The 10,876-nt window shown below is 34.9% G+C and overlaps 1 long non-coding RNA gene across 1 annotated transcript; it reads right to left on the bottom strand.

Annotated features, from left to right (window-relative positions):
- Positions 1-4,928: 4,928 nt before the first annotated feature.
- Positions 4,929-10,420, bottom strand: LOC130645820 (uncharacterized). The gene is made up of 3 exons (XR_008982744.1): positions 10,185-10,420; positions 9,789-9,983; positions 4,929-5,804 (listed from the first exon to the last, which is right to left on the bottom strand). It is a non-coding gene; the product is annotated as an uncharacterized LOC130645820 (long non-coding RNA).
- Positions 10,421-10,876: the final 456 nt, after the last annotated feature.

Genomic DNA, 10,876 nt, shown 5'->3' with positions numbered 1-10,876 from the left:
TATACGAGCCGAGTCCAGGATTTAAGGGAAATCGCAGGTTTTCGTTTGCCGGCGATTAAACTTCTTTTATTCAGCGTCTCATCAAAAATGAAAACATTTTTGAAAACTACAAGTCTCATGCGTTTTAGTGGTGAAAAAATAATTTAAAAATTCGTTCGGGAAATGAGTTTACTCACTGGGTTCTTTCCTTGTATACTTTTGACTATACGGGCCGAGTCCGGGATTTACGGGAAATCGCGGGTTTTCGTTTGCAGGCGATTAAATTTCTTTTATTCAGCGTCTCATCAAAAATGAAACCATTTTTAAAAACTACAAATCTCATGGGCTTTAGTGGTGAAATAATAATTAAAAAAATCGTTTGGGAAATGAGTTTACTCCCTGGGTACTTTCTTTGTATACTTTTGACTATACGGGCCGAGTCCGGGATTTACGGGAAATCGCAGGGTTTCGTTTGCCGGCGATTAAACTTCTTTCATTAGGCGTCTCATCAAAAATGAAAACATTTTTGAAAACTACAAGTCTCATGCGTTTTAGTGGTGAAAAAAAAATTTAAAAAATCGTTCGGGAAATGAGTTTACTCCCTGGGTACTTTCTTTGTATACTTTTGACTATACGGGCCGAGTCCGGGATTTACGGGAAATCGCGGATTTTCGTTTGCTGGCGATTAAACTTCTTTTATTCAGCGTCCCATCAAATATGAAAACATTTTTGAAAACTACAAGTCTCATGCGTTTAGTTGTAAAAAAATAATATAAAAAATCGTTCGGGAAATGAGTTTACTCCCTGGGTACTTTCTTTGTATACTTTTGACTATACGGGCTGAGTCCGGGATTTACGGGAAATCGCGGATTTTCGTTTGCTGGCGATTAAACTTCTTTTATTCAGCGTCCCATCAAATATGAAAACATTTTTGAAAACTACAAGTCTCATGCGTTTAGTTGTAAAAAAATAATATAAAAAATCGTTCGGGAAATGAGTTTACTCCCTGGGTACTTTCTTTGTATACTTTTGACTATACGGGCCGAGTCCGGGGTTTACGGGAAATGGCGGGATTTCGTTTGCCGGCGATTAAACTTCTTTTATTCCGCGTCTCATCAAAAATGAAAACATTTTTGAAAACTACAAGTCTCATGCGTTTTAGTGGTGAAAAAATAATTTAAAAACTCGTTCGGGAAATGAGTTTACTCCCTGGGTACTTTCTTTGTATACTTTTGACTATACAGGCCAAGCCCAGGATTTACGGGAAATCGCGGGTTTTCGTTTGCCGGCGATTAAACTTCTTTTATTCAGCGTCTCATCAAAAATGAAAACATTTTTAAAAACTACAAGTCTCATGGGCTTTAGTGGTGATATAATAATTTAAAAAATCGTTTGGGAAATGAGTTTACTCCCTGGGTACTTTCTGTGTATACTTTTGACTATACGGGTCGAGTCCGGGATTTACGGGAAATCGCAGGTTTTCGTTTGCCGGAGATTAAACTCTTTTTTTTAATCAGCGTCTCATCAAAAATGAAAACAATTTTGAAAACTACAAGTCTCATGCGTTTTAGTGGTGAAAAAATAATTTAAAAAATCGTTCGGGAAATGAGTTTACACCCTGGGTACTTTCTTTGTAACTTTTGACTATACGGGCCGAGTCCAGGATTTAAGGGAAATCGCAGGTTTTCGTTTGCCGGCGATTAAACTTCTTTTATTCAGCGTCTCATCAAAAATGAAAACATTTTTGAAAACTACAAGTCTCATGCGTTTTAGTGGTGAAAAAATAATTTAAAAATTCGTTCGGGAAATGAGTTTACTCACTGGGTTCTTTCCTTGTATACTTTTGACTATACGGGCCGAGTCCGGGATTTACGGGAAATCGCGGGTTTTGGTTTGCAGGCGATTAAATTTCTTTTATTCAGCGTCTCATCAAAAATGAAACCATTTTTAAAAACTACAAATCTCATGGGCTTTAGTGGTGAAATAATAATTAAAAAAATCGTTTGGGAAATGAGTTTACTCCCTGGGTACTTTCTTTGTATACTTTTGACTATACGGGCCGAGTCCGGGATTTACGGGAAATCGCAGGGTTTCGTTTGCCGGCGATTAAACTTCTTTCATTAGGCGTCTCATCAAAAATGAAAACATTTTTGAAAACTACAAGTCTCATGCGTTTTAGTGGTGAAAAAAAAATTTAAAAACTCGTTCGGGAAATGAGTTTACTCCCTGGGTACTTTCTTTGTATACTTTTGACTATACAGGCCAAGCCCGGGATTTACGGGAAATCGCGGGTTTTCGTTTGCCGGCGATTAAACTTCTTTTATTCAGCGTCTCATCAAAAATGAAAACATTTTAAAAAACTACAAGTCTCATGGGCTTTAGTGGTGATATAATAATTTAAAAAATCGTTTGGGAAATGAGTTTACTCCCTGGGTACTTTCTGTGTATACTTTTGACTATACGGGCCGAGTCCGGGATTTACGGGAAATCGCAGGTTTTCGTTTGCCGGAGATTAAACTCTTTTTTTTAATCAGCGTCTCATCAAAAATGAAAACAATTTTGAAAACTACAAGTCTCATGCGTTTTAGTGGTGAAAAAATAATTTAAAAAATCGTTCGGGAAATGAGTTTACACCCTGGGTACTTTCTTTGTAACTTTTGACTATACGGGCCGAGTCCAGGATTTAAGGGAAATCGCAGGTTTTCGTTTGCCGGCGATTAAACTTCTTTTATTCAGCGTCTCATCAAAAATGAAAACATTTTTGAAAACTACAAGTCTCATGCGTTTTAGTGGTGAAAAAATAATTTAAAAATTCGTTCGGGAAATGAGTTTACTCACTGGGTTCTTTCCTTGTATACTTTTGACTATACGGGCCGAGTCCGGGATTTACGGGAAATCGCGGGTTTTGGTTTGCAGGCGATTAAATTTCTTTTATTCAGCGTCTCATCAAAAATGAAACCATTTTTAAAAACTACAAATCTCATGGGCTTTAGTGGTGAAATAATAATTAAAAAAATCGTTTGGGAAATGAGTTTACTCCCTGGGTACTTTCTTTGTATACTTTTGACTATACGGGCCGAGTCCGGGATTTACGGGAAATCGCAGGGTTTCGTTTGCCGGCGATTAAACTTCTTTCATTAGGCGTCTCATCAAAAATGAAAACATTTTTGAAAACTACAAGTCTCATGCGTTTTAGTGGTGAAAAAAAAATTTAAAAAATCGTTCGGGAAATGAGTTTACTCCCTGGGTACTTTCTTTGTATACTTTTGACTATACGGGCCGAGTCCGGGATTTACGAGAAATCGCGGATTTTCGTTTGCTGGCGATTAAACTTCTTTTATTCAGCGTCCCATCAAATATGAAAACATTTTTGAAAACTACAAGTCTCATGCGTTTAGTTGTAAAAAAATAATATAAAAAATCGTTCGGGAAATGAGTTTACTCCCTGGGTACTTTTTTTGTATACTTTTGACTATACGGGCCGAGTCCGGGGTTTACGGGAAATGGCGGGATTTCGTTTGCCGGCGATTAAACTTCTTTTATTCCGCGTCTCATCAAAAATGAAAACATTTTTGAAAACTACAAGTCTCATGCGTTTTAGTGGTGAAAAAATAATTTAAAAACTCGTTCGGGAAATGAGTTTACTCCCTGGGTACTTTCTTTGTATACTTTTGACAATACAGGCCAAGCCCGGGATTTACGGGAAATCGCGGGTTTTCGTTTGCCGGCGATTAAACTTCTTTTATTCAGCGTCTCATCAAAAATGAAAACATTTTTGAAAACTACAAGTCCATGCGTTTTAGTGGTGAAAAAATAATTTAAAAAATCGTTCGGGAAATGAGTTTACTCCCTGGGTACTTTCTTTGTATACTTTTGACTATACAGGCCAAGCCCGGGATTTACGGGAAATCGCGGGTTTTCGTTTGCCGGCGATTAAACTTCTTTTATTCAGCGTCTCATCAAAAATGAAAACATTTTTAAAAACTACAAGTCTCATGGGCTTTAGTGGTGATATAATAATTTAAAAAATCGTTTGGGAAATGAGTTTACTCCCTGGGTACTTTCTGTGTATACTTTTGACTATACGGGTCGAGTCCGGGATTTACGGGAAATCGCAGGTTTTCGTTTGCCGGAGATTAAACTCTTTTTTTTAATCAGCGTCTCATCAAAAATGAAAACAATTTTGAAAACTACAAGTCTCATGCGTTTTAGTGGTGAAAAAATAATTTAAAAAATCGTTCGGGAAATGAGTTTACACCCTGGGTACTTTCTTTGTAACTTTTGACTATACGGGCCGAGTCCAGGATTTAAGGGAAATCGCAGGTTTTCGTTTGCCGGCGATTAAACTTCTTTTATTCAGCGTCTCATCAAAAATGAAAACATTTTTGAAAACTACAAGTCTCATGCGTTTTAGTGGTGAAAAAATAATTTAAAAATTCGTTCGGGAAATGAGTTTACTCACTGGGTTCTTTCCTTGTATACTTTTGACTATACGGGCCGAGTCCGGGATTTACGGGAAATCGCGGGTTTTGGTTTGCAGGCGATTAAATTTCTTTTATTCAGCGTCTCATCAAAAATGAAACCATTTTTAAAAACTACAAATCTCATGGGCTTTAGTTAGGCTGTTCAGGTCAAATTTTTCTATGCGCCGCTCGACCTTCTAGCCGTATGCAACGTTTTCTACATTTCTATACGGTTTCAACGAGGGGTCGCGCAACTCCTAACTCCAAGCCATTCTCTAGTTATTGTTATTTTTATGATAGATAGTATAGCCCTTTTTTGTTGCGTTTTTCGGCCAATTTCGCAACAAAACACGGCACAAAGACGGGGGTCATGTATAGGTTTTTTTTCACAATTTCTATCTTTAAAAATCAATAACTCCAGATTGAGACATGGTAAGAACTTAAAATTTTTACAGTAGATAGTATATTTGTAAAAGAAAAAATATATTAATTTTTGATGGTTTATTTTTAGAAATGACGTAATGATGACGTCATAGCTCAAATATTACTACAAATTGCTCTAAAAGCGCAAGAAAGTATACAACAACCAGTAAACAATTTTATAAACTGTAATCTTAACGTTAAACAAAGTTCATTAGAGTGTACGAAATTTCGGACAAGGGTGTAAATTTGCAGACCAGATAGAAAAAATGACGTCATAGTTGAAAAAATCTTTCCAAATTGATGAAAATGCAAAAAAGTTCACAGGAACATAATAAAACACCACAAATTAGTAACTATTCAAAAATTATACAAACACTCTTAAGGAGTACAAATATCTGACAAGAGTGTAATTTGCAGACCAGATAGAAAAAATGACGTCATAGTTGAAAAAATCTTTCCAAATTGATGAAAATGCGAAAAAAATTCACAGGAACATAATAAAACACCACAAATTAGTAACTATTCAAAAATTTTACAAACACTCTTGAAGAGTACAAAATATTTGACAAGAGTGTAATTTGCAGACCAGATAGTAAAAATGATGCTGTAGCTCAAAAATAACATAAAATCAATGTATAAAAGCAAAACAATTATACAATAACCGGCAAAAATGTTTATAAACTGTAATCTTAACATTGAGAGACTTCATAGAAATGTACGAAATTTATATTTTTGCAGACCAGCCAGAGAAAATAACGTAATAGCTGAAAAGATATTTCAAATTTAAGGAAATGTAAAAAGAAAGTCCACAGGAACCACTGTAAAACACTAAGTTGGTAACTATAAAACTTTGACAAACACTCTTAAAGCTTGCAAAATATTTGACAGAGTATAAATATGCAGACCAGATGAAAATGGAACAACTGCACCTTTTAGCACCTAAATAAAAAAAAGAACGCAAAATATTAAGCTACCATAAGTGCTAAATGTTTTAATAGAACAATATATACCACATGTCACAAGTTGACAAAACAATGATCCTCAAAGGAAGAAGTTTTTGCCATAAAAAAGTTCCACGGTTTGAACGAAATACATTACCACAAAAATTTCTTCCCTCAAATATATAACTATACTATAACTAACTATATTCTAAGATAACATAATAACGTCTCCCTTCTCAAAATCTAAAATTATTGGAAAACTCCAAACTGTCTCAGGTTCTGACTCATATACTACATTAAACAACGTGCGTTTAGGATTGGAATGTCGTTTTGCTACACTTAGAATTTCCCCTTTACACCAATATGCATCCTCTTCATCTTCTTCCTTTAAATGATGCCGTATGTGTAAACCAACTAAACAATCAGGGTCTTTGATGAAGGAAGGGAGTTTGTTGCTTTTTTGTTGTTCAGACAGTTTTTTCATCCTTTCTTTCTTGATCTTTTCCATCAGTTCCTTTTTTTGGGTTGCAACTACTTCATCTCTATCTTCCTTCGACTTCAGGTTATCCTTTGTTACCTTTTCTGCAGATGATGAAAATGTTACATGCATGATTTTAACAAAGTTTTCAAGAAGCTCTTCCCAAGACAAATCAACTCTTTTGTTTCCACTCTGTTTTGTTTTGTTAAACAATTTGGAATTGCATTTGAAAGGCATAACATGCCTGTAAAAATTCATTTGCGCTAGCAAAACTTCTGCACGTTTTTGTGATGATATATCCATGATGTTTTTTTTCAGTTCATCAACAGATATCCAAGCCTGGACATTTAGCTCAAGCAATTTGTTAAAAGCTTCCACTTTCTTCAATGCTATTTTCTCTTCAGCTTTCTTTTTCATATCTTGTTTAGCAAGCAATTTCCTTTTCCTCTCCTCCAACAGTTCTTTTCTCCTTGATTTATACTTCGCCTTCATTTTTTCCACATTATGTCTGGCTGATTCCATCATACTTTTTTTCTCATCATAAGACTTCTGTTCAAACCAATCAAGTGTTTTGTTACGCGACCACATGGTTAAAGCCTGCAATGTTTCAACATTGGCACTTGGCTTCGTTTTCACTAACAAATCCAAAATTGCAAAGTCACTTTCAGAAGCCTTATTGGTTACTGGTACAATTGATGACGTCTCCTTTATTATCTGACTGGGGCTCCAGTACTTTCCTCCAGGCAGTTGATCCTTACATTGACGCTCTAAGATGATGAGAATTGCATGGCAAATAATTTCAAGGGCTTGCTGTGTTAGAATATCCAATTCATCATCACCTGTATCCTCAAATAGCTTGATAAATAATTCATCTTTGTTGTGTACAATAATACCATCCTCTTGGAAAATATGACTGCCAGATAGAAGTGATGAACAATTGTTGCAGAGTGCAGATAGTTTGACTTTAAGTTGTAACAGGTATGGATTTATTTCGAGGATACTTTCACAAGACTCTATTAATCGCCACAATGGACCAGTCAATAATTTATCAATAATGCCAAGTGCTCTGACTTCACTAAGAAACAACTTATTTGATACGTCTTCATTTACAGCTTTCAGTAAATTATTAGGATCAGGCCATGATGAAAGAAAAGATACGACTGCATCACGATGGTAATATAATGCAGCAGCGTTATAAAACAATATGTTAAAACGATTTCCAATAAATGGTACAAAGTAAGATTTCTGATTGCGACCAGCTAAAAACGAGTTAAAATACGATGCTACTCCACATTCGTCACTTCCACGCACATGAAAAGCTTTACAAGCTGTACGCACTAATCTAGAAGCAGAAGATTCTTTTGCACTATTGAAGGCAAATACTGTTTCATAGTCATCACAGAGGACCATTCTCTCAAATGAATGCAGAACTTTATCTGCCTCTGAGGCAAAATTTGCCAGAAGATGTAATTTGCAAAAGAAATTTCCCATATCGGTCATGTCCGTTTTTTGTGTTTCGCTTAAATAATTCCAGTTTTCTACAACATTTGGTAATAATTTTTCCCTTAAAGATTTCAGTTGTGAGTTAAATAAAGGATTAATAGGGCCAAGATCCGACATTGTAGATTTGATTGATGTGACAAGCCGGGAAAAATTTGCATCCTTGTCACATTCTTTCAGAATGTCACACATGTCATCAATTGTGTCAGTAAAATTTTTCATTACTATTGCCGCATCGCCACCTGCAACTTCTGATAATCCAAATGTTAAAGTTTTTCCTTTCGATGTTGTAATCTGAAAATTTTGATAATGTTTATGGTATTTTGATGTACCATCTCCATGTAAACAATTACCAAACGCCTCCTTGTCATTATCAATCATTGCTTCTGCAACCTGTAATTGTGCTAAAATTAATGCTTCTTGCATTAAATGACTTTTTAAACCTTGTGAAGGCAACCTGTCAACCCTTTTTTTTGCAAGTTTTTCAAGTACAACCTTGATCACATCATTTACCTTTCCCATGCTGACATTCAAGGAAAGTAATTCCATAACAACTTCTCTTATTTCGTCTGAATAACGACCACCTTCAAATGTTACAATTTCATTGTCGTTTAATAACGAAACGAGCATTTGCAAATCACGATTTTCTTCAGTAAGTTGCTTCATGTTTGTACAGAGTTTGTCATAATCACTTTTTAAACACTTCATATCATTCACTTCTTTGTGGTCAATCAATTTTTTCTGGTTTTCAATTTTTAACAACAAACTGTGCGTCTTTCTTTTCAGTTTTGCTTTCTCATTCCGCAGATCATCAACTATAGTTTCACTGTTTTCTAATTTATCATTGAGTCTGTTCAAGTTTACTTTCATGTCATCCAACTCATCACTTTTATTCTCAGTACCAGATATCAATTCAGCTATTTCTGATTCCATTTTATTAATTTTATCATCTCTGTTTTTAATTTTCTTTGATAAATTTCTCAATTTATCTGCCCTCGCTTTGCTATTATCTTTAAATTTCAATTCCACATTTCTAAGTTTTTCCTCTACTTCAAGATAATTGTTCTTTATACGACGATATTCTGCTGTCAACTTATTTTCATCCTTCATTGCTACAAATAACTCGTTACTAAGTTTCTTAACCTCTTTGACTTGTGTGTTGTATTGAATTTCTAATTCTTGAAAATTTTCGCACTTTCTTTTTAAACTTTTGTTTTCCTCCTTTAATTGTTTCATTTTCTCTTTAAACAAAACTTCATTTCTAGAACTAGCCGCATCAATAGATCGCTGATGTGGGGTAATTTGCACTGGAACACTAAACTCAGCTTCCAACAAAGTTTCTATAGCAGAATTAGCTTTCCTTTTTTTCAGACCATTTACTTTCTCTACTAGTCTTTTAACTTTTGTATATAACGCTTTTTCTGGACATGTTATTTCAACACCAAGTAAAACAAATCCATCACTTACTTCTTTAATGCTTTTTTCATTCAATGAAGAAAAAAGATCATAAACTTGTTTATTTTTAATACTCATTTTTAAAGCTGAAAATATATCAAGCGAAACTGCACTAATAATTTTATTGTCTAACATAAGCTGCAAAACTTTTAACCAATGCATATTATTTTTAAAATACCATTCCTACCTAGACTGTGTATTATCTGCCTTTCTAGTTTACGTCAGCAATTATGATATAGCTATACATACTAAACAATGGAATATTTACAAAAATAACATTATATAATCATTATCTCTTCAATTATTATCTAAATCTTGCTTTTTAAAACAGTATAAGCTAGCTATAAAGTAACCTACTCTGACTCTTAGCTAACTTTAGGCCTGGAAAGTTGGAAGAGAGGCGTTTTTGTAAAAAAGAATAATGGTAAACAGTAAACAGTTTGCAAGAACTGAGTGGGTAACAAATTGGTATCTGGAATCAACAAATTTCCAAGCCTAATACTTTAAGTGTTTAAAAACCAAATCACACTAGTAGTAAGCAAAATATACCTTTATCTATTAACCACACAGTGGTATGGAATAATTAAACACAACATCACACACTCCATCTTCTGGTCCACTACTTCGGCTAATATATATATAGCTAGGTAGCTAGCTAGCTTTGGTGCTTTAGTTTAGTAGCTGTGTCTAATGTTAACTGGAATATCTAGCACATAGCCATGATTAATAGCCATCATTCCAAGACTATAAATTATATAATAAAATAAAATAAATAAAAAGTCGAAATTCGTTGTTGCACTGCAGCAAGTCACATAGAACTTTAAGACGGGGGTTCGATATAAACAAAAAATGCTTTTTCTCCAGATTTGTCATGCAGGAAAGTTAGGAATAAGAATAGAAATTGAAAGTATATTTTTAATATAAACTAATTTCAAGTGAGACTACCTGATACGTCATGCACTTTCCTCTGTTTGCGCCAAGTTTACATTTCCCTCGTCGAAATCTGAATACACTGTTGGTCGTTTAAACAAGTCTCATTCAAAAAAACAAATTTAAGGTACTTAACAATCACTATCTGCCCATACACCATCTGTCTTAAGCGAAATAGGTGCCGAATTCGACGATTTAAAATAAGTGCCATCACGCGCAATAACAAAATACGCGTTGCCGTGTGCGAGCTTGTTTTAAGCTGAATTTCCGAACACGGCAAAAAGTCACGTGACTGAACAGCCTACTTTAGTGGTGAAATAATAATTAAAAAAATCGTTTGGGAAATGAGTTTACTCCCTGGGTACTTTCTTTGTATACTTTTGACTATACGGGCCGAGTCCGGGATTTACGGGAAATCGCAGGGTTTCGTTTGCCGGCGATTAAACTTCTTTCATTAGGCGTCTCATCAAAAATGAAAACATTTTTGAAAACTACAAGTCTCATGCGTTTTAGTGGTGAAAAAAAAATTTAAAAACTCGTTCGGGAAATGAGTTTACTCCCTGGGTACTTTCTTTGTATACTTTTGACTATACAGGCCAAGCCCGGGATTTACGGGAAATCGCGGGTTTTCGTTTGCCGGCGATTAAACTTCTTTTATTCAGCGTCTCATCAAAAATGAAAACATTTTAAAAAACTACAAGTCTCAT

Source organism: Hydractinia symbiolongicarpus, chromosome 5, assembly GCF_029227915.1.
Source record: "Hydractinia symbiolongicarpus strain clone_291-10 chromosome 5, HSymV2.1, whole genome shotgun sequence".
NCBI classification, from domain to species: Eukaryota; Metazoa; Cnidaria; class Hydrozoa; order Anthoathecata; family Hydractiniidae; genus Hydractinia; species Hydractinia symbiolongicarpus.
Note: the sequence above shows the minus strand (reverse complement) of the source record. Positions and strands in the feature narration are given on the sequence as shown.